This window comes from Xiphophorus maculatus, chromosome 2 (genome assembly GCF_002775205.1).
Source record: "Xiphophorus maculatus strain JP 163 A chromosome 2, X_maculatus-5.0-male, whole genome shotgun sequence".
NCBI classification, from domain to species: Eukaryota; Metazoa; Chordata; class Actinopteri; order Cyprinodontiformes; family Poeciliidae; genus Xiphophorus; species Xiphophorus maculatus.
Genome location: NC_036444.1, coordinates 10,033,379 through 10,058,798, shown reverse-complemented (window position 1 = coordinate 10,058,798; position 25,420 = coordinate 10,033,379). Strand labels below are relative to the sequence as shown.

Below are 25,420 nucleotides of genomic sequence, written 5' to 3'. Positions count from 1 at the left end.
CTGGACAGCAGAATTATAGGCCTCACTGACCTCTTTGCTGGATGATTTAATGGCTGACTGACTGCAGTATTTAACCAGACAAGCATAATAAGAGGATTAGAAACATATCAGATGATAGAGTTCAAAGTTCTCGGCTGCAGGTACAGTACAGATTTGAGCAGTCACACATATTGCTAACAACTGTGCACATGATGTAAATGACTTAATTCCCTATAAATCCAGAGGAAGTGTAACACTGTTTAACACTGGTTTCTGAACCGAAGGAACCTCAATGAATGTACCTCTGTGTCTTAGAGAGAAACCCTCATCTGTGTTTGCACCAAATAAAATCAGAGTCCTGACATGTCCAAACAGTGTCCCAGGCCACTCAAGATGGATGCCTGCATGTGGGCCTTGATGCCATGGAGAGATGAAGTTGAAATGAAGTGTCACAAGAAAGCTGAGCCCCCGCACTTTAATACCAGAGCATGAAGCACATATTTCAACACCTTCTCTCATTTTATCCATTTTACAAGTGCGGACTGGTTAGGTAACTGCAAGCTGGAATGAAAATGACAAATAAAGTGCCAGATTATGAAATATCAGTTACCAGAACTGCACAAAAAAAAAAAAATAAATAAAAAATTGCTACTGATTGCAATTAGAGCTGACTTTTACATTTGACCTCCGTGACCTGGTTAAGACTAAAAATCAAGCATTTTTTTGATATTAGAGAATGCTGCATACACTTGGAATGAAAATTGTTAATGAGTGAAGAAGACTTGCTTGGCTATTTTCATTATCAGTAAGGTGTTTAAAAATGAAGCTGAAGAATGCAAAGAAGCTGTGAGAAACCTTTATAAAAAGAAAATGTATTTTCTAAAGACGGATTTCTTGTCTGGTACTTAACTCAAACAGGATAGACGTCAGTAGAAAGCAAAAAGCTGGTTGATATTACAGCAAAGTTGTTCTTTTTTATTCTTTTGAAGTCCAGTTCTGTCACACATCATCCCAGATTAGGAAGTGCTGAAAGCCCTTTGGAAATCTCACAGCTAAGGTAAGAATCTACATCTTCTGCATGGTACAAACACTCAGGGACATCTGTAATGCTAACTGTGCTAACCAGTGCTCTAAAAACTGATATAAGATAGTAAAAATGGCTTGAAAGGTCAACTCTGTAATCATTTTGTTGTTTGTAGTAAATGTGCAATGCTAACAGCTCTTTCTTTAACACTCATGATGCAACTTTGTCTCTGAAACTAATAGAAATAAATAGGGATTGAAACAGGACAAGAAATATCTATAATAAAGTCAAAGTTTCACAAAATCTGTGATTGGAAATTGGGCCACTATTCTGTGACTTAAAGTGAAAAAGAAAAAATACACAAGTGGAAGCTTATTTCCATCTTATTCAAAACATTGAAAAAATGTTGTTTATAATTGATGACATTAGTCGTGATATGCGGAGAAGTGGTTACAAATATTCAAGCATTCAAGTCTCTTATTAACAAACATCCACTGTGTTTATCTTTCTCAAGGCTCCATTTCCATAAAGCCCAAGAGAGTGCTTTGCAGATTTATCTCTGACATTTGCATGAAGCCAGAAATTCATCTCATTATTTACAAACAGGATAGGGGGTCTATGGTTTGACCGCAGAATAAATTGGTATACTTGAATTTCAAAGCAATGCAGGAGAATTTTCTGCATCAAGAACATTATTCTTTTATAAGGAAGAGTTAAATATTTGTGTAATAGTTAAGAAAAAAAAAACTAGAGAGAAACATAGCTATGGGTAATTTATCTTCATCACTGTGTTCCTTGGAACCATTTTTTTCTCTCTCCACAGTCGGTGAGACCCCGCTGACCCCAGCTGGTCTTATCAGAGACAACACATGACCAGTGTTACTTCCTGTGATGTTAAACTTCACCTGCATGCCGAGCAGCTTCTTCCTGTGCAGATGTCTGGAGGTCTGGCCAGCACATCTCTGACTGTTTCTTACACTGTACACAATTTAGTGGATAGCAGCCAGAAGGAAAGCAGAGATGCATACTGATATAAGCCCTGCAGCCATGCTACACTGTACACAAAAAGTGCTGAAAGAGGCCAAAGGATGTCTTGTGCGCCGTGTCTTAATATATCACATCTTCAATACGATCTGATGAATTATTCAGATTGTGCTATCTGCTTTGCCTCTCACCTAAAACATCTGCCCTGCCAGCTGATCTGCCAAGTCCGCCTTGCTGCCTGCGCCGCCACAGGAAGCTTTTAGTCCGGCTGCCATCCTGTGGTCTGCGCTCCTTTTATCCTCCAATCCTCTAAGTATATACATGTTTTGGACTTCAGGAATACAGCGTTGAGGAAAAGAGATCAGGTTACTGTGTCAACAAACAGGACCAGTGGGCACAAAGCTTTTAACAGAAAGACAGTAGATTTGCTACCGTTCAAATATCTGAGTTCTCAGAGGTGAGGTAAGCACGCAAAGAACTACCTCACCTAACCTGCTGTCTAAAAAAACAAAGGTTAAAAAAACTGATGCCTCATTCAACAGTTCCAGTTTAATTGTCTTTTAGTTACATTCCAGTTAGAATTTAAAGCATTCCTGAGCAGTATTAAAAGATTTTCTGAAAAGCTTTTGTTGGACTTAAACATTTTTTCCCATTCAATTTCAAATACAGCATAATTTATTGGGTTCAGCTGGTACATGATGGTGACAGTAGTTGTCAGGCATGTTGTGAGTTTAATTTCAGCCTCCCCACTCTACATAGTAACATAGCTTTGGGCAACTCACAACCACAAGGGATATTAATTGTGTGATGGGTTGTGAGTTTGGCTAATACCAACATGTGTATTGTTAAAGCACTTCGAGTTGTCTGTGTGACCATGGATGCTTAATTATTGTTTTAAAATCGGGGAACAACGTGAGAAAAATCTTGAACCTGCTAGCTTAAAGGTGTAGAGTATCTTCTTCATGAGCCTAGTTCAAACCTATGTAAAAAGCGGCCTTATTTTCTTTTTCCTTTTGCTGTATTGGTTACACACTGACTAATAAGCACATTTAAGGAGTCAGCTAGATTTTAGTCAAAATAACCCCTCTGATCTTGTTTGTACCATCGGTGTATGTTTGCATCTCTGCTCTCTTTGGTCATAGATCAGAGCCTCTTGGACCTACAATTCATTTTATGATGACATCAGTCCCTAAAAACCTCATCTTCTAATACCTGCTTTTAGTCTACAACCTGTGATTATACAAAGGAAACGTGGACAAGTTTTGTGTGACCAGTTTCGTATGCAGGATTCTACAGAACTGTGTAAGAGTTTGTTCACATAAATTCGATAATATAAACTAGGTTTTCCACTTCGTATTGAAGCCCTTTTCACATTTTATAATGATGTTCACTGTGAGAGAGAGAGAGAGAGTGCTGTGGCTTTCTGTTTGTGTCATATAATCTGCTCCGTTTACTGCGCCCAGATTTGTGTTGGGGAGGAAATGTCACACATCACAATTAAAACACTCATCATTAAGTTTTAACTGGTTCAACACAAACCATCAGAAGCAAGAAAACAACTACGTGTGTATGTTTTGTTCACAAACTAGAATAGCACTGCAATATGTTATGTATCCAATTTTTACTGTGTCATATCAAAACACCAGTAAAGATGCTAACATTAGTGTAGCACAATAGAAAACTATGTATGAAAAAACATGAGGAAGATGCAAGTTTGCTGAAGTCCATAAGATGTGTTCAGTCAGTTTACTAGTATCTAGTTTATTAACCAGTTGCCCTGTTTAGAGCAGCATATTGAGGGAGACCTGAAGAAATGCTGGCAATCTGGTACATTGTTAAGAAAGGGAAGAACATGAAATTCCAAAATCCATTCCAAGTTGTGTTTTATTTTGTGAATGGAGTTTTGAAATAAATATTTTTTTATATAATATTTCTATTTACTGAAATGCACCTGCAAGACCAGGCTGGCTTACGTACCACTAAATTTTACCATGATGTAAAAGATGACTCAGGTCATCTTTGGCTGAAAAGGACATTTTTTTAAATCTGAAACATCACAATATAAAACAATGAAAGAAATCTTTAAAAGGGACTATTAAAGGGAATTTTATGTGTAAAAGAAAATCTCATGCTTTCACTTTAAAGGGTGAAAAGGAACTTCCCATTTCCCTATTGGATTTAATGATATGACTAATCACTTGCCTCACACATCTTCTTTCATCAGTCTTTCGTCATCGTTCATATATTTCAACAGCTTACTCCGCACAGCCCTAAACCCCAGTTTAAAAAATTGCTGTACTTCAACAAGAAAATACAGAACAACTTGTTTAAAATGGACCAATTAAATGTGTGTGATCAGAGGAATGTCTTCAAAGGGTCAGCAGAACCATTAGCAGAGTAAAGGGCACAACCTGGAATGCTCAGAGATATCAAATCACTAGGCAGGGGGGAGGGAGGTGGTACTGGTTGCTAAACTGGGATCGGTTGGAGACTCTTTCAGGGATCACAAACACTCCTGGTACTTCTGTCTGAAAGAACACAAACATTCACAACCACTAAGAACAACAAAAACCTGACAAACATGTGGTGCATCATATCAAAGCTCCAGAGCTAGCAATGAATCAATGGACATAGTCTTGAAGACTTGATGTTAAGAGGAATCATATGACTTCTAAACATATTATTGAAAAAAAAAAAAGATCACACAATGATAAAAGACTTTTTGCGCTAATAAAAACAAACTCCAGGATGGCAACAACGACCCAAAGCACTTTTTGTGACATATGCGTTGCGAGTTTCACAAGGGGTAAGTAGCAGTTTGGAAACACTACAGTGAACGCAGCAATCTGGCCGGGTTCCACGTCCACAGTCATTTCCCACATCATGGCACAGCACTAGACTGGGAATAAACAGAGGAACCCGCTGGGCTCCCAGAATGAATATTTGCAGAGTTCCCATCAGTGAATGCGCAGTAACAGGACTCCCTGAAGGCCTGTGTTTAACCTTTAGGTTACAAGTGACTGGCCACTCCACAGCACGCCCCTCCCAAAGACATTAACCCTTTTCTGGCTCTTCTTCATCAGGGTACGGGGAGATAAAGAGGAAGTTAGATAAAAATAAAACAAACCAAAGATCAAGAGATAAGTATCAGGATCAGTATCTTTATTTACTTTATTTTCACACTATGTAACAAGTGCAAGGAATTTTAGCTATTTTTACAAAGCATAGAGCAAATTAACAACAGGGCTGATTTAAAGTATGTTTCTTGTACTTTGTGCAGCTGTTTAGTTGCTTTTGTTATATGGCTAAAAGGAAACCATAAGTTGAAAATAGTGTATTTAAAAAGACTTTGTGTGAATATTTTTACGAGTATTAATTCGAAAATTAACAAAATTTGTATATGAATACTTTCATTGTGAAAACTCAAAACAAGGCTGAAAAGTTGACAAGAAAGCAGTGTAAACTTTTAGCAGCCTACCGATCCCCAGATGATCACCAATGACAATATAATGCAAAACTGTCAGAAGCACAGACAAGTACACTGTTAAAAAAACTTGTTTCCAACTTCCTGTTCCTGTGGCAAGAAAGTCTGGATAAAAAGCCTAGCCTGATGTAGATGCAAACTCTGTTTGTGCACCGCTACATCTACACAAACAAAAAATGTCACAAAGTACAAAATAAATACAAACATTCATGAACAATTAAGATTAAAAACCCTCTCAACACTTACATTCAATTTATATAAATTTTTAACGTATCTAAAAGCTGTTTCTCCTTCAATGCAAGAAAATGGGAAAGAAATTATGAAGTCAGAACATATGCAGATGCAATTAAGCAAAAAAGTAAAAACCTAATATTTATTCAAATCTAAGAGATGCACATTTGAAGCCAGGCGAGATTGATTAGACTGATTCAGTTTACTACTACATTAAGCTTCATCACAGTATGTTGACTCTAAGTAAATTTGCTCTTTCATATTCCTGCACTGAATACTTCACAAAGCAGAATTACAGTAGAGTAATAAATTGTAGATTTTTATTTTTTTTAATAAATTCTGGCTTGACCTATTGATATAACAGACACCTCGTTTTTCCTGACAGCATCAAGCATGCGGTTCATTGTCAAGGCCGCCGGCAGTATCCAGAATGCAAATGCCAGCTGTTTTCTTTGTGGATCAAACCAAAAGAAAACAGCAGAGCCAAGGTCAGCGCAGACAAGCATTTCTCCAGCAGCAGACACATGAGTCTCCATATGCGAGGCCGTACAAAGAAAAAAAAAAAACAAACTCTGCGTCCACAAATGTGATTTTGCAGCTGATTATATTCCACCCCTCTCTTGGAATAATTAACCATTCTGAAAAATTTATGAAAGCTCCCATTTATTCCTAGTTCTGCCAGCTTGACTTGTTTATTGCTTGGGATTGTGTGTCTGTGTGAAAGCTTGGCTTGGGAGGGTTATGTCTAAAGTGTCCTGTTAGACAAAAACAGACTGGGTTTCAGCAGGGAGATCAAGACTTTTTTGAGCAAACACCAGAGAACAGAGACAGATTCTCCTCTTGGGAAACTGAGAGGAACTAAATCCATAAAGTGTTTTTCTTATTGTTAAACCACTTGGCTTCCTGACCTTTGAGGTGTAGCCCGCTTGACACCAGAAAGCTGGTTTAATCATCATTCAAAGAGAAAAATGAACTTGTGGAAACAAAAACTAAAGTATCTCTATTGAAAGAAGAATGAAGGCGGCTTAAAACGATCACTGGAAGAAGGTTGCAAATATTTACATTTTGTAGCTTGCAGATGGGCAAAAGAAAACTCGAAGAGATTCCAAGTACAACAGAATGTTATTTCTACGTAGTCTGTTGCCTTGCTCAACTGTTTAACATTTTGCACAACCAGAAAAATGTAGGGTATTTTATTAGTTTTATATCTACAATAAACCATTGTAGTGCAGTGTGTTGTAAACAAAATATGTGAGAAAAAATTTGACATTATTTTTAAACCTTTTGCTAATAAAAATCTGAAAATTTCAGCATGCATTTATAATCAGTCTCTTTCATTCTGGTACCTATAAATCAAATTCAATACAAAAAAGATAAGAGAGAGCTTTAGTCAGAGGTAACTGGAGCTGCAGAGAGTCACAGGTCAAATGGGACAAGCTTAATGACAAAATTATTAGAGGTGGACTTCTTTAATTTTACCTTACATTAATTGTTTTTTTGTTGGTTTTTTTTTTGCTGCTCTCTTGCTGAAGAGTATGGGATTGATGAAGGCACACTTAAGAGCTTATAAAAACAACAAAATGTTTTGAACAAAGTCAAAATTGAAACATAAGCTTCTGTTTTGTATAGACATTTGTACATCCTATTCCAGGAGTCAGTGCAGTTATGAACCTCACCACAGGTCGATGAGACACACCCCTAAAGACTTGCAGCAGTAATTCCAACAAAGCTGGATCTGAATTTAAAGGCATGTCACATTTTAAGTTTTTATTTATAAAATATTTTTTTAAGTCATGCACTGTGTACTTTTTCTTTCACTTCACAAATATGCACTACAGCTTTATGACATAAAACTGTTATAAATACATTGAAGTTTGACATTTTTATTTGGTTACTCTGAATATTTAAATGAAAGCCCTCAGAATCTTTCATTAGTTCCTGATAGTATATCTTTATTGGTACGTAGTATTTGAAAAAGAGCGTGAGATTTTTCAAAGGTCACAGTGTCACACACTGAAAAGTAAGCAAACAGAACATATAAAAATCATAAACTGACCCAAACCACTTGACAGACGTTTCCATTTATGGTTCCCATCCATTAGCAGTCACCCACACTTCTGGCAAGTTTACAGCATCAGCGTTGATTGCACTGTCAGCAGTGTGTGTGGGTGACAGATTTGAATTTCACACAAAAGCACCTGAGGCTTATCTGTTGTTCCCGGGTCATTTCATAAAGCCCTGTCCAGTTTCATAACACAAAAGAAAGTACACCAGTCTCGTTGTGCTAGTGTTCAAATTTCAAAAACCAGAAGCTGCTCAGTATACTCTGTCTTGCTTTGATTCATCAGACTTTCCACACTCCTTCAGAGTTTATGCAACGTTTCCTTCCTGGGAGAGGATGTTAGTGCATTTGCTGACACATTCAGTTACTCATATCAGAAGAAAAGCCCCTTAGCAGACACAGACTTAGACCTGATGAGCTGTTGTGGCTCCACTTGAAGGAGCTCCCTTCTTTGCTCCTCTAGAGACCCACAAGTCATCAAGTCTTAAGATGCCTAATACCCTTTTAAATAGTTGTGATTCTAGAGAAAATAAGTTAAAGGCCAATATTAAGTAATGCAACCGTATCCTCTCCAAACCCACATGCAAACTCACCCACTATAGATGCTCTCATTCAGAGCGAGTATTTAATGACCAGCCTCTTGCCATGCTATCATCTTACGATAAAGACTGACTGGAGATGGCTGAGGGCTGTCTTCTCTCACATCACACCCACTTTCTTTTTAAAAAGAAAAACCAACAATGACCCCAACATAGTGTGGTTCATGAACATTTTATAACTCTCCAGCAGGGCTATCCTGGCATCACAGGTAACCAGAACTGCAACATCAATGATTCATGCAGCTGAGGCACTGAACAGTTAATGAACAGAAGGGTAGTGTCTGTAACAGTATTACTTACGGTCTGTGTCAGCCAGGCGTGAAACCAAAACTCTCTTTCACATCTCAAACAGGCTTTCCTTCTGTAGGTGGTGACATTAAAAACAGACTAATTCCTCAGCAGGCGAAGTGTCAAAGAAGAATTCACAGGAAGAGCTGATCTAAAGCTCTTTTAGAGGACAGCTGTGTGTCCGCACGTCCTTCTCTCTCTCTCTGTCTTTCTGACAGTGTGCGGTACTACAGCATGCATCCACTTAGTGTGGAGCTCCTCCCATCAGGAGGAGAGAGAGGGAGGGACAGAGCACATGGCACAAGCAGAAAAAAAAAGTTTCACAAGCTCTCAGTCTTTTCACAAACACTGAGTAGCTGTCAGGACTTTGAAAACCTTCAATAAAAATGTGCAGTTTTAGAAATCTAGCAGTCATTGGGAAGAGGTGGCATACAAACTGGACGAATCGTCAGTCCATCACAGGGCAACACAGAGATGTATGACATTTTTTAAATTGTTTGTTTCCTAATGGAGTTATGGACAGCCATCAATGATAGATGAACAATGATGGGAAGGATGGTCTGTGTAAGGGGCAGCCTTGTTTGCCGAACTGATCAAGTGAGGATACAGAGTGTGGTGTGATAGGAGGCATAAGTGCTTGCTGAGCACACCTTAAGGCTCAACTACACAGAACAGCTACATTGCTGCGTTTTTTCATTTTTCCTTCTTCTTTTTTTCTTTTTTGCTAACAGATCCCTCGTGGATAACAAGGTAGATTTTGGACAGCATTAAATACACCTAGGATGAAACCCTGCAAATAAGAGATTGCAGTGTTTTTGTTTGAGACCATCTCCTTAGCAACACATGCTAGCAGCTAAGGTCTTTCAGTTCAGATGAGACAAAAACATATACTTTTGAAAGCTATTTTGATCTCTATGCTGTGTTGTTTGTATGATGCAGTACTGAAGCAGCAGAGGCTACCGGCACACAGCAGCGAGTTCAAGAGTTGGTTACTATGGAGACTGAATGTGAACTGATGGATGGACATTATTGGTGTCTAAGGAGTTACACTGACTTCTTAATCAAACCCCCTGCTGTTTAGACATCAACAGATTTGACAGTTGCTGCTCCCTTCCCAAGTGCTGTTGGACTTGTTACATCTAAATGAAGACTCTGCTATATTAACATCCTTTGAACAAAAGGAATGCAATTTTTTTTATTTAAATTTTTTTATATAAGAAAGAATAATGAAATGTATCTTACTTGTAGCCACTAGATGTCTATGGACTCACAGATCTTGCAGATCCCCTGTAAGGATGTGAATTTGGAACCTTCTTGATTTGAAGCAACAGGGCTAACAATATATTAAAAATTTGTGATCAACATGCTAGAGTCCAATGACAATGGTTTGGATGCTACTTCTTCACAGGTTTTATCAGCCTAAACTTTAGGTTTTCTGTCCAAGCACAGTGTTTGAAGATTGCTCTTCCTCCCTCTGCAAAGCACGCTGCCAAAATAAGAAAGCATCAAGTTAATCTTTCACAAAGTACTACAATGCGATGGACGAATCCTATTAACAAACATAGCTATGAATCTAATGAATCTAAGAAGCGGTTTGGTGTCTATACCTCAATGTTTAAAATGAGGCAGTTCAACTGACTTCTTTTAAATATATTCAGCCACAGTGTACTCATAAAACTTTTCATTTAAAAGGGAAATTTCTTCAAATGTAGACTAAGCGAAGGCATATGGTTGAGCAGACTTGAAAGCTGATAACTATGTGCTTAGCAGGCACATCAGTAACAAAACACATTCTGTAATGTTAGGGATCACAAGATAAACTAGTCATCCGTAAGCATGCTCCTGCAAGACAAAAGTGGAAGCATGATCTTTTTTCTTTTATCTCTCCTGGGAGTAAGTTCAGACTGCAGGTGTTTGCCCCTCAGCCAGATGTTAGCATCGTTATAAAGTCTGACTTTAATTATCATAATTACAGTAACTTCAAGTAGCCAGAGAGAGGGGGAAAGCAAGAAGAACAAAATCAGCACAATGAGAGAAAAGTACAGTGCTGTTACAGCTCAGGCACCAAGCCTAACCGGTCTGTTTTAAAGACTTTTATACTTTAAATCTGTCCTCTGAAGAATAAGCCAGTAAATAAACACAGTCATTTGTTTTATTAAAAAGGCAATTTATGTACTCATAGCATTCTTTGTTGAATGCTATGAAACATAATGATGAACTGGCAGTTTTACTGCAGCCATCAGCACATTTTACACATGTGGTGGCCATATTGAAATTTGAGGATTTGGAAGTTGGTGACAAACTTACTTCAGTGGCCGTTTCAATTGTATATTCCACACGGGAAATTCAAACATACATAAACTGAGAGTATAAGAATGTTCATCAACAAGATATCAAAAATTATGTGGATCTTAAGAAAACATTTTGAGACTCAGTCAAACTGATTATAACTCCATCTTCGTGTCAAAAGAGGGCCAAAACATTTTTGCTGTTTTGAGTAATTACAGTATAGTCACTTTATCATACTGTACACTATGCTATACTGTTCTATACTATACTATGCCATACCACACCACATGCTATGCTATACTATACTATACTATACTATACTATACTATACTATACTATACTATACTACAGCCACTTGTCCAGGCTATATAGTTACCAAGCTACCCTCTAGTAGCATATTGTTTATCAAAGGCCCAAAGACAACACTTCTATGGCAAGTATTCAAATTCGGTTTGTTTACATATTTGTTTCTGCATTGGGAACATTCTTTATATTCTTCACAGTAATCTCCACAAACACATGAGTAACAATCTGATTTAAACTTCATCATGAAATCTATAGCTGACAATAACAGCAGATGCCACTTTAGAGCAGATGCTATTTCATAGACAATGCTCCTGTAGAGCTTTAAATCAGGTCATTTGCTGTGTGAAGCATAGACATAATGTGCTTCTTAAGAAACTCCAACAAGGATGATTTTTAGGCCATTGTACTAAAAGAACAACAAATATGACGTATTAGTCTCAGAGGGGGCCCTCTTAGTAATTGTTAAGGGAAAAGTCAGCTCAAAAGAACTATATATAGCTTAATGTTATATCAAAACACAATAAATAGCAACTTATTTGAAGTTATATATACTGTATGTGCTTGGTACAGAACTGGTTTCACAAGAAATAATGTATGTCTGTAGATTGTGGATAAGATGCTAATGAATATACAGCAGAGTGCTATGAAATACTTCACGGAGAGTTACCAAATAACTTCACATGCTTGCTCCAAAATAATTTCGTGGGTAAACATAGAGAAGTGTAAAATAGCGGGGTGTTGAGACAGGACGCCTCTTTCTAAAATAGCAGATGCTAATTATACACTTTAGGCAACTGCTAAGGAGGACGACATGAAGCCAAGTTTGAGGTGTTGGGAGTCTGCCTGCTGCCTCAGTGTTTCTCTACAAACTCAAGATTCCTCACTCTAAAACCACACTGAGGATACTCAATGAATTTTTTTTTAAAGCCAGTATTGGGCATATTACTTCCAGTCTGGAACTGTTGACATGCCTAAGGTTGAAGAGAACCACCTGTTGGTGCCCTGCAGAACTCCATTTGTAAATGAGCTATAAGACATAAATGACTCCTGGGGCAGACTTTCCAAACTCATCTTTAAATATTAAGTGTGCTCTCGAAATGTCGCAAAGGTTCGTTTGAGCTACATATTTAAAATAATGGCTAAAAATAGTTTGAACATAATAAAATGTACTATATATCTAAAAAAAAATTAATTGTGGTAATAAAATTAAACAATGATTGGTAGAAATCAATATGTTCAATACCACGTAGGAAAAAAAAGAAAAAATAAACCATAGAAATATAAAACATAGAAATGTAAACACAACTAAATTAAAATAAAATGAGATAAAATAAAAACAAAATGATACATTTCATTTACAGAGAGCTATAATATATTCTCAAATAAGCAAGATTGTTTTATTGTTACTTCTTCGTGTTATAACAGCACATAACAGCTATTTTCAAAGGTAATATTTTTTGTTTTGTCTTCTGAAAATGTTTAACAATTCATTCTCAATATGATGCCTTGCAAATTTAATTCCACATGTTTCTAAATAACTTAACTATTGTGTTTTGTGACACTATGCAACTGCACAGTTCTTTGATTTTATGGCATTTACAATTAGGCATATGCTACAGCATCCCCTTTTATGATTGTCATAAAAAAGGAAGTTTAATCAATTTCCACCTTCTTTATGTTTGGCACACACCAAGCTGAAGCGCTGACAGCTCATTATGCGTAAATGATTAACAGCTGAGGAAATACAGCTCAGCGATAAGTCCTCATGTTCCACATATTAGTCAAATGGAAGCCCAACAGATATGAGCACTAGTCTACTTAAATCCTCTGTGGGGGCCAGAGGCCCCGTCAACAACTGGTAAATTGTGCCATTTCAGATTTAAATCTTAAAACATCCTCAGAGTTCAGGAATAATGCTGTTTGACTGTGTCACTGTGTAACTTCACAGTTTCACAGTGATAGAGTGTGTTTGTCATTGCAACTCTCCAGTATGATAAAATGCTTGGATTCTGGGGTGTGTTTGATAGAAATATGTCATAGAAAAAAAACAAACAGCATGACTTCTTCTTCCTTGTACTACTTACTTTTTAGTGACAATGGATTTCCAAACAGTTAATTCACAGATCAAAATAACTCTTTTTTTATTGTTATTTTATTGCCTAGGCTGCAGACCTAGTGATAATCAAACACTTTTCTCTGGAGCACACTAGTTTTCTTACACTAGTTTTCTTACTTTTTCAATGGGAAAAAAGTTGAACAACTTTGGAGTCTTAACTTGCATTCAGCAATAAAGCTGCTGTTAACAAACTATGACAAATATATCACCTTTTAGCTAAAACACCCCCACGCACCTTACAGGTTGTTGACAGTTGCATAACAACAGAAAGACCTTAGTCAACTCTTACATCAAGGATTTTAAAAAAGTTCAGCAAAGTCACAACTTTGACTAACCATGTCCTTGACCAACCAATGCTTACACTTGCCCTTTGACCTCAGAGGTTTACCGCAAATTACACTATTACAGAACAGCTATATAAATTCTTGATTTTGAACAAAAGTGCTATTTTTATAGATGTAACTGTTTAATTAACAAAACAGTATGCACAAATATTCTCAAATGTTCTTATATTCATCACGAATAAAAAAAGCTATAAGCATCACTAACAAGATCATAAAGCAATTGTACATTATCTTAAATTTTCTGCCAGCATCAGCTTCAAGACTTTAATAAAAGAAAAAAAGTTTAATTAGAAAAGAAAGATGTTATCCCTTTTCTTTCATCTATATTTACGAAAGTTATTCCTTTTGTATTTTTAGAGATGTATTGAAAAACTGTCTGAGGATTTTTATCTCTTCCTTAATTGGCTCTCAACATCACTGTTCCTGAGTAATAAGGACTACAAATAAAACAAAAAATAAATAAGAAATTGCGTCAGCGAAGTGTTCCAAATGTGGTCAGTATAAGTCTGTTGATCATTTTATTTTAAAATGTGGCAGACACTACCAAATGTAGTGACATGTCTGGTTCATCCAGGCTGCAAAAGAGTCAGAGAGAGTGAAACTTTCAGAGGACAGAAAAACTAAACAGTGTTCTTCTGTTCTATACTTGTGAACAGTCAGTATGTTTATTATGGATCATGCCGGGTTTGGAAATATTTGCAGCCACTTAGGAATCTCAGATATCTTTCTGTGGAACTCCCAATATCTGGACATTTTGTGTCTCAACTTTCAACACGTAACCGCAGTAATTTAATTTGTAAAAGTTAAGGATGAGTTACTATCAATTCATGAAGCCATAATTATTATTATTATTTTTTTAAACTTTGTCTTTCATTAAATTGCTTCTGGAGGAAAATGTTTCAAGTTCAGGAGGAAAAACTGTGATGTGTGACTCATTTTGGGACAGAGCATGATGAGAACAAGTTACACGGTGTAAAACACCAGTGGCATATGATCAATCATCTTCCCTTCACACATACTAAAAGCCTGAGGATGATGTGAGTTTTGTAGGGGGTTTTCCGTTTGTTGAAATAGAGAAGCTGTGATACCTGGACTTGGTCTAAAAAAACAAAAAGCTTTAATTTTTTCCTTCATGAAGCTTCCAGCAGAAGGGGTTTGTGGGACTCGTGCCTTCTGGCAGGAAAATCATCCAACCCTTGGCAGTATGTGTTTATGGGCATTTAGATCAATGCCTGGACCAATTGTCTTGTATTAAACTGTTGGATTCATCCAGGATTTCTCAATGTTATCCAAATATTACTAAGTGTGAAACTGCCTTTAAAGTTTCCTGCACTCCCATCACAAGTTCACCACCTCCTCATGCAATCCGTATGACTTCTAACATCATGCGCTCTTTCACAATATGTGGTTGTTGCTCCATAATCTGGTTATACTGTCTGTTTCACTAGCTAGCAGAACACTATATGTGATAGCTTAGACAGCTAAACAGTTTATCAGATCAGCATGCTGTCATACAAGAACAAGTGGCTCTTCTCCAAAGCAAGTGGGCTTGTTTGAAATTCATCGGAGCAAGAGGAACAGCTCGAGCGCTCCTCAGGTGGCCCACCACGTCCGTGGCAGCGGCTCAACTCGTCTGCGATTTCCAACTCAGGTCTGCCTCCCCCACACAGATACACCTCCTCCATACTGACAGAGCTCGGTTCTTTTTTTCCCTTTTCTCAAAGCACACAGCTCATGTCATAAAGTAAAGCTGTGAAACTGATTATACTGCGGTAGTCTTTTTTCAGTGTCGCTGGTTGTATAAGTTAATTGAAGGCAAAACTATAAACTCATGAGGGGGCTTCCTCTTTAGGGTATACTAGATCACCAGAAAAGCACAAACACATTTTTAATGCAAGTTAAGATTAATTAATTAATCCACAATTCTCTTAATAGATATCCAAGAGGCAATGCTTTATTTATGCCACTTTCAATCAGTCCTCTTATAATCTACGATGTTACATCATTGTTAAAGATCAGTTACACATTTTAATTTCTATTTTGGGTTATTGGAGTAATATGAATGAAATTAAAATTAATTAATAAGGGCCAAAGTTCCTATTTCAGCCTCATAAATTTTGGTTTTCAAGTTCTGAAATGTTTTCATCATATACTGTATGTTTTGGCATGTTTCTGCCCTGCTTACTTATGCATTGTTGGCTGAAAACACAACCACAAACAGATGGACATAATCTAAATTTATACAGGGTTACTTTTGCCTTTTAATGTTTTATTGGCTATTTCTTGTTAAAACTTCAACTTAACTGGTTTAGAGTTAAGGGTGCAGCAGATGTTTCCAAGTTGTAAATAAATTAGGAATATTTAATGAGTATCTATTATTTTGAGGGTTTTTTTGTTTGGTTGTTTTGCTCCATAATCTGGATATACTGTCTGTTTCACTAGCTAGCAGAACAGTCAAATAACTAGTCAAAACTGATAAACAATAAAAACCCAATCACAGCTTTTACTATTCCATTGTATGAAATACCTCCAAACACCAATTTTATCCAATTAATATACAAATCTATAATTGCTGGACTGGTATGGTCTGACACCAAACATTCATAGAGATCATGTAAAAATATATTATGTATTTTCAATGACTGTTGACAGAAGGTATAGAGAGAGAGAAAAAAAAATCCAGGTTATATGATGTAAATCAGCAGGCCTACATGACACTGATAGTCTCTGCCTGCCAGAAGGTCTTAGGAGTCTCATTAAGTGAAATTTGACATAAAATCAATTACCTCTTCCTTTTCTCACATAAGAGCTGAGCTCAGTCAAAAGTTCTTAACTATCTCTCTTTCTGATATCTGATGCACAGGGAATTACACGGGATTTGGAGCAACAGGGCTTGACAACTCTTTGCTTTTTAATATTTATCTTTATTTTTCATGTGTATTGTTCTTTATTAATGAGTGAGCCTTACACTTAACACAACATTACTTTAATTACTCGCCATCTTCAAATGAAAAATTGCCACTAATCAACAAAAATTGTCTTGAGTGATAATACAGTAAGGACCTGGATATAAAAATGACAACAGTGCTACTTTAAATGCCTTGATTCCAAACAACTTTTTGATTAGATGTACTTCTTGCATTACGTCTTCTGCTGCAATTGTGTTGTGTGCTGGTATTGATTCCTCAATATGACTGTCAATGTCAAGTATATTTATGTTGCATATGCAAAATCAAGCAAGGATAACCAAAATACTTAATTCAAGCAAAAACTAATTTATACAACCAGAATTGAAAAATCTAATAAAATCAACGTTAAAATCGTATGCTGAAGAAGAAACTAATACGGCAAATTAAGTATGCAGGAGTTTCCTATTCAAGTCAGGTGGAAAAAAATTTGTTTTAAATAACGGCAAAATAAGAAACTACCTGGTGTGTGGGGGTGCTGATTTGGTGTGGGTGGTGAGAACATCATTAAGCATTAAAGTATTGATGGAAAAAAATGTAATTAGTCTGTGAGTGGAGTGGAAGGCAAATCAAGATTGAAATTATGTGTTTCTGCTTGTTGTGCCTGTTAAAATATTATATTAGTTCTGTACAATGTGGAATTGGTGGAGAGATGACTGATTCAAACCAAAATACAAATTACTACAGTTGTCCAGTTGTGACGAAATAAATGTAAGTCTTTCCAGTTCTTTAATATGTAAATATTTCATAACATTTAGACTGACTTGGAATTTGCAGAAGCATAATATAACAATATAATTAACCTTTTTTTTTCCAATTTGAGGGAGCTTGGAACATCCAAATGTTAAACAACTGAGAAAAGCAATTTAAGAACAGGACCCTAAAGGGCAACTCAGGGTTGTGGTATTAGATCCTCTGTTGAAATATATGTCCCAATCATTTTCAGTGAACCAATCCACACTAGCAGCATTTGCTTGGTGCTCAGTGCACCAACCAGATGCTTTATTTTAATGTATTTTTAGTGTAGTAAGCAATGTATTAACATTTTCTTTGAAAGGCCATCTGTTGGCATTAATAGATAACTGTATTTGAATAAAATCCACAGAAATATTGAAATATTGATTTATTCTGTCTTGTTGCACTTCAGCATGAGGCATACATTGTTTGTTAAAGGCACATGCATGTGTACAAATGTAGCAGCATCAAGCTGTGCTGTTTTGTGCCACTCTGCTCCAGATGGGCAATGTCCTGAACTCCGCTGAGAAGCTCTTATTTCTCAGGTTGATTTAAACCAGTCTGGTTTATAGTATCAATTACAAATTCAAGTCATGAAAGCAACATATTTTAATTCACAATGTCAGACAAGAAACATAAAACAGAATTTCCAAAGTCAACAATTAAGCTATTGTAATTAAAATCTCTTCAAAGGCATGACTCAGTAGTGGGATGTGCTCAAAAACCACACTGGAATTTTTCCACAAATGTTGAAGGTGATTAAAAATCTTTGAAGTTGAATAGAAACAAATTTTTTCTAAAACCTTCAGCATTTACATTGTTCTGTAGTGAGACAGCACAGCTGGATCAAGGCTTTGCATTTTAATAAGAGGCTGGACAACAGTGTGCTTAAAAGCCCTGGAACACAGCCTAATGAGAGCAACATGTTAATCAAAACAAGAGTGCTCAAACCAAAAACCAAAAGTGTCAAATAAGTCTTCAAAAGATAATCTGGAACACATCCTGTAGGACAATTTTCACCATAGAAAACAGAATTGCACAAAGATAGCTGCAGTCTCCTCACAATAAGGAGGTCACAAAACTAAAATAATCAAATGGTGAATTGGCTAGTTATGTGGAAAAATAATAATCAAATGGTGACTAATCAAATATGCGATACATCTTCAGTAAAAATCGAGAAACATTTTTTTAGAAACCCCATCCAAAGATAAAGGTTCAAAGTTCCAAACAAACTAAGATAATGCCTCAAAGTATTATATGGTTAAGCTTTAGATGAAAAATTCAATTCTTCTAGATTATTCTTTAGGTACCACTTGTTGAAGAGAAGCAGATTGTTTCTGTGGCGACATCTATGGGTTAAAATGAGAGCTACAGTGAATGCAGTACATCTGAAATGGCATTATAAAAGGTAAAGCTGCTAATGTGGATGATGTACAATGTACAAATTAACATCAAATAATCAATTAGAATACCCTAAAATATCCTAACATGCCTTGAGTCATTGTATTTTACAAGCCTATCTATGTAGACAGTATTACTATTCCCCAGTACGGCAAAACTAGAAACCCTTACAGAGCAATCAGAGTGTTTCATGGATGTTGGTTACTCAGGATTCCTCACCATAGACAGATCCAGATCCCAATGGGCCACTGACAATTTCAATTAGATAATTATTGGTTCCTTATACCAATTACAAATAAAGGGAAACATTATCCTCCTGCTGGTTTGTGCACTCTGGGAAATGACCCAGTAAGATGAATGGCTACAATTAAACGAAAAGAAGAACAGACGGGCGGTGATTAAAATAGGGAAGATCCTGAGGATGAATTAGTTATAAGGGCATCTACATGTGAGGCAACTGAGACATGAAATATTAACTTACCATTTGATTTAGAGCATGAGTTATGGTTAGGAAAACTCCTGGAAATAATGGCACACTGTAGATTAAAAAAACAATTTAGGATCTTATGTTAAATCCAAACACCTTAAGTTAGGAAAGTGTTTGACTCAGCATCCAAGTGATATACAGTAAACCTCTGTTCTTGTCCATGACAGTCAAAAATCTGCATGCAGAAAACAACCACTGGTTCACTCATCTTGGCTAGATGATGCTCATTGTACACGCCCAGTTTTTGTAGAGCAGGCAGGTCAAAGTCAGCCATATGGTCCAAAAAAGTCAAATAAATTATAACCTAATACAAACAGACTCTTTTAGGTTAAAAAAGTGAAATAATACTAGAGCTCTTGAAAAATGTCAATAAAATCTGTTCGACATCTCCAAGCCGCTGCACAAGAGATAAGAAATCATTCCACACTAAAAGGTAATTGCAGCTCTCCACAATGCCAGCACAGGAATCTGTCATCTTTACCATGGAAACGAACACCATACTACTTGCACGCACACTGACAGAGCAATTGCTATGGCATCCAGGACTAAGGCGACAAGAAGCAGAACAATTTACTCTGCAGCTAACTGCACACTCCGTCAACCTTGCTGTCTATCATTCTTTTACTCTTTCCATCTCTTTTCTTTCATTTTGCAATTAATCTCCTCTGTTATTAGCCAGTTGAATTACCTTTTATCAGCAGAGGACAAGGTCAGTTGGAGGTTCTCTCTTGCAAGTGGTGACAGAGGAAAAGAAGCTCTGTAGGAATCCCAAGAGATGCTCAAGAGATGCCCAAGGATGCGGCTAAGCCGGCACCGCACGCATGCATCCACAGCTACTATCACCGCCGGTGAGATCAGCACCAGCAGAAGCAGATCGGATAGGGGAGGGGAGGAAAATATGGAAAAAAAAGGCAAGAGAGGGGGCTGCTCTATCAGCAGCAGTAGCATTACATCATAGGCTGCCTCTGTGGAAGGGTGGGAGAGGAGTGGACAGGGGAAGGGAGGTGCTCCTTGAAACGACGCACTCCCTGTCACTGCTTCAGTGCATACACAAGCCCAAATTTAATATTTATGATCTGGTGGCTGCAAAATGCTCTCAGTAGTTGGAGTCAGACCTATGAGATAATTCAATCAACTGCTCTTAATTGTGTACGATCACTGGGCTTTGTTGTCAGAATGGATGATGTACCCTATTATGTCCTCGTTCCTTTGGGGCAAAGACTGTGCCTGTGTGCGAGTGTAGGTCTGGAGCATAGAAACCCATGCAGTGTCTATTGTGTGCAGTAATCTGATTGCGTGACCAGTGCCTGCCTACCAGTGCTCACAGAGCATGCTGATATTCAACCTCTTTGAAAGGTCATTCCAGATTCCTTGAGGCGGTTGCGAGTGTATAGGTACAACTGTTAGAGCGATTATTAATGTTAACTTGCCTGTCACAATAAATTAGTCAGGAACTGTAGCTTGACTATGCCAATAGTTTAAGCACCTTGCAGGAAAGTGCAATTTTAGTAAGAGTTAGGAAATTGTTGTCTTTCTCAATAGCCAGCTACTATGCTCCAAAAGTAATAAGTAATATGTCAATAAAGGGTTTTTAATATAATAATGATAGGGTATTATTAAGCTATATGCAACACGGGGGAAGAACCTGGATTGTGACAGAGGACGTGGCCCTAAAGCCAACTGGTAGACCTCTCAAATAATATCAAGTAGCCTAGGGATTCCCAATTGAAAGTACCCAGGTAGGTCTGGCTTAAAATGATGAAACAGAAATAGTATACAAAATATATTTTATTTATACATTCTTTTACAATATTAAAAATATGCTTTATTATTCTAATTTAAAACCCAATAAAGCACAGGAATCCAGGACAACACTAGAAGCAACCTGAAACATAAACAAAAACAACTGCAAACCAAATTAGTAGCAGCACAAATTAATGATACAAAATAATATTAAACAAAAGAAAAGCAAATCTCACATTGCATCAACCCAGTCCTGTAAAGCTGTGCCCAATCAGGTAATTCATTAAAAAAAGAAATATGAACTGTTGTTCTGGTTCTGCAGTGCTTGTGCTACAACTCAAGCTCTAGAGGACGACCTATTAGCAAATTAACTGAGAGCATCTAAAAAATTGCACCTTGGTGAGAGCATAATATGCAACAGCAGCAATCTGTAATACCCAAAAATAACAATAAAGTGTCTGCAGACAATAATAAAGCCATATAAGGTAAAATGAAAAACTGGTACCTTAATCAGCCACAAAAACGGTACATTCAGACACTGCAGTGAAAAGCCCCCAAAATTCTTCCTAAAAAGCAATTAGAAATCACTTCAGAAAAATCAGTAGCACAGTAGCAACAATATAAAAAGCGACCTGACATTACACAAAACCTGCCACAGGTGACATCAAAATTCCATTTACCCCCCAACAGCACAAATATCCAGGACCAAATCCTGGCGCAGCAGCCCAACGAGCACGGCGCCAGCACTCATCCAACCTAGATCCAACTGCACACCACAATGGACCTGACTCTCATAGCTTGCCGGGCACACCCGGTGCCTATATACACTAATGAGCCCAACAATGCTGTGAAACGGAAGTGAAGGTGGGGAAATGGGGCATTGATGTATTCAATGGCCCGAAACGGGTGGGAATTTACAACCATTTCATGTAACCACTGTTATCAACTAATACACCACCCAGTTACATCCATAATGGATTAAATATATCTTCAAGAGTAGAAAATCACATACCAAAGATTTACCATATTGTCATTTATTTTTAAAAAAAAGGATGCAGGAAAACTTAGCTAATTCACTGTGACCAGTTACCAGCCCGCAGACCTCCCTCCAAGGACAACATGAGGAAGACTGGAGCCACAAATATCCAGAGGACCTATGAACACGGAGCCCCAGGATCACCACGGCAGGGATAACTGCTCCCCTGGACTGGTAGACCCCAGGACTGCAACAACATGTCCACAGGTTCTACTGTCAACCTGCTACACCCTCTACACTAAGATCCGAGCCCCGAGGGCACACCACACAGCATAGCCAGGGTGGCCAGTTCCAGTCAAGTCATCACCAGGCTGAGCCACACATATTTGAACACCCAGCTTTGGACACTGAGAGCCACAAACTCAGTGGCCTTTGGGTCCCCCACATGTGGTGGGAGGCCCAAAATGATCCAGAAGAAGGGAGCAGCTAAAACCCAACCTGAAAGACGAACAGACACGCATAGACACATCGACATGTTCCCACACTCATGCACACACCGAAATTCATGCCCACTCATCCAGTGTAAACACACACAAAAATAGATGCTACACACAGTCTCATTCCCCATACACACTCTTTATGTACAGATTATGTCTCCACAGAGGGGTCACCCACACCCTGACCCAGGAAATGGTTTTCTTTAATCCAGGAAGGAGAAGAGCAGACCATCACAGCAGCCTTTCAGCCCGAACAAGGGATGATTTTCCACTGCAGAATTTCAACTTTGATTTTTCTGTCTAGGACCTTGAAAGTTTCAACCTTTGAGTTCAAATGAAATGCAGCTTTAAATCAATGGATGAAGAACTAGCTACTTTTAGATCTCTTATTTATTTGGCAGTGAGGTAGAAAACAATTTAAATGGACGTATGTGTCTGAGGGGCAGTTGTTGCACCTTGTTGTGACAGTTAACGTTAAATGAAGGTTGCCCGTTTAAACTGGAGTAAATATGGCAGTTAGTACTGAGAGGTAGCAATGACAAAGCAAAGCAACCTTATAATTTGAGAGTTAATGACTGCTCAAAGTGTGATGCTCGCCTCATAATGCTCATGAATATCTCAGGTCTACCAACTGTAAAGATACTCATTGTGTTCCATGTAAAAACACATTCAGACTGACATCATACATAGGATGAACTCAAATACTTTAGTAGAAATAAGCAAGTTGCTCTTCTTAATGCTAAAACACTGACTTAACTGTGCTATTTGCAGTTATAGTTGTCAAATCAATAAAAAAAATAACATAGCAACAATACAACCAAAAAGACAAAGAAGCATGGATAAAATAATCAATTGCTCTTTTGTCCATCTCTGTGTTTTAAATGGAGAGAGCAACATTCCTTGCATGCCAAGTATTGTAGGTTGGCTGGAATGCCGGCTGTACTAGAACAAGACTGTAGGATTTCAAGTGTGTATGACACCATTCACCAGTTGATGTCTGAGGAAAGAGGCTACCACAGAATGTAAACAGCACTCCAGATGGACCTGACCTTTGCTAACATGAATTGACTGAACCCTTTATAACCGCAGGGGACAACAGCTTTGAAATATTATTGCTGCAGAACACAGACAAGCTTCTTTGCCTAAGAGCTCTTCTGTCTCTCAGTTGCAAACAGATTTGAACTTCTTTGTAAAAAAGGAAAAGAAGGGGGGAAATGGCAGTAATTTATAGCAAGTGGCTGACCTCAACATGAAACCATCCCATTTTTCACAAATACAAAGATCTGTTTCAGACTCTGTGGTGAAAAATAATAAAAAGTCACAAGAACACAATGGAAAGTGAAATTTTGTCAAATTATGGGGTACCATATTGAATGTCCGACATGTGGAAACATTTGAATGTTGCCATTTTAGTTTGGTTGTTGGAAAGGGGGAACAAAAAGTCACTGCATGGTATCCCTGTTTTAAATTATAGCTATGACACCAGCAAAATAGGGGAAAAAAAACTTTTCATAAAATTGTATGAATGGGTTTATTTTAGAGAAATGAAATACAATATCACTGAATAAACTTTTTTTGTAGCTAGAGCTCAACTCAAGTTCAAGTTGAGTTGCATGCAAATAGTTTCAACACTGTTTGAAAGATATTACCAAAGGACTGTTATGATTGCACCTCCTCGTAGGCATGAGGCTGTTTCCTGTTTTGCTCTTCTGGCAGCAATTATAAAAGAAGTGAGGTTGATTCATAAATGTGGAACCACTCTGTTATTCCTTAGTTCCTTTTCAGGATTATGCACTAGAGAAAAAGGAGGCCACTAGAGAGTTTTTCAAGTAGATTACAGAGGTGAAAAATTTGAATTTCCTCTTTCATAAAAATAGAAAGGTAGGATAACACAGATGTGCCCACTGAATGTTTGCCTTTTTATTGTTGATGTGAGTATTATGCCGCTTTAGTTCTGATTTATAGTCACAATCTTCAATTTGGAGTTACAGAGTATGGTAATAATGCTGTAATGCACTTTAAACAAACAAATACCTCATATCACCTCTGAAATCTATGTACAGACTAATTAAATACAGCAGGGACTACATGTCCAGCTCAGCTATATAACCTTGATCATCCTGATACATCTTTGATGTTGGGACACATTTCAGCCATAAATAAACAATGCAAATTTAATGCCTTTCACATAGCACTCTCAGTTCAGGGCTAAAACATTTTCTTCATACATTGCTTCAACATGTAAAATGACCAGCTCAAATAACAGTAGCCGCAGCTGCATCTTTGAAGTACCCTTTAAAGATATGGATTGGTTGGTAAGGTGGTAAGTGGGGGAGTTAGTAAGGTTGAGTAAGTAAGAACTTGTAAAGTGGACTATAGTGACAATCAACAGAACTGCAGCTACTTCACTAATTCCATAATTTTGATAATTTTTTTTATGCCCACAGCAGCCAATTGTCAATTAATGTACAGTGGCTGGATTTTCTTAAAAGGTTTAAATAAAAGACCATAAAGCAAACCATGTATATTTGTTTGCTTTCATAGATGGCTCATTATCAGTCTTATGATGGACCATGTGCTGAAATGCCTAAAGTAGAAAGGCATGAAAATCACATCTATAATTCAGTTTTAAGGATGAACAAATACCAACACCAACTGAACAGCACATGATCTTTTATATAAAAATATGTCTTTTATACTTTTTAATGAGCCTTCCCCCAATTTTACAGCACATTTACTGTTGAAAACCCCAGTTTCAGAAGAGAACTTTTCAGGACATCAATAACAATTTCAGCATAATAACTGTTTGTTCTTTAGTATTTTAAACAAAATGTTCAAATTTATCAAAAACAAAAACAATTAGAGAGACTATATCTGATGGATGATAGCAACTTTTATTTTTTCCTTGG

General features: G+C 37.3%; 1 protein-coding gene across 2 annotated transcripts in view; it reads right to left on the bottom strand.

The window, feature by feature from the left end:
• Positions 1-20,163, bottom strand: part of LOC102218264 (semaphorin-4B-like) — a 56,119-nt gene extending 35,956 nt beyond the window's left edge. The window contains exon 1 of one of the 2 annotated variants that reach the window (XM_023352181.1): positions 19,984-20,163. The gene's annotated coding sequence lies outside the window, so the exon portion shown is untranslated. Of the gene's footprint in view, positions 1-8,663; positions 8,858-19,983 lie in introns of those variants that run through there. The other variant, XM_014468492.2, reaches the window with a different exon arrangement.
• Positions 20,164-25,420: the final 5,257 nt, after the last annotated feature.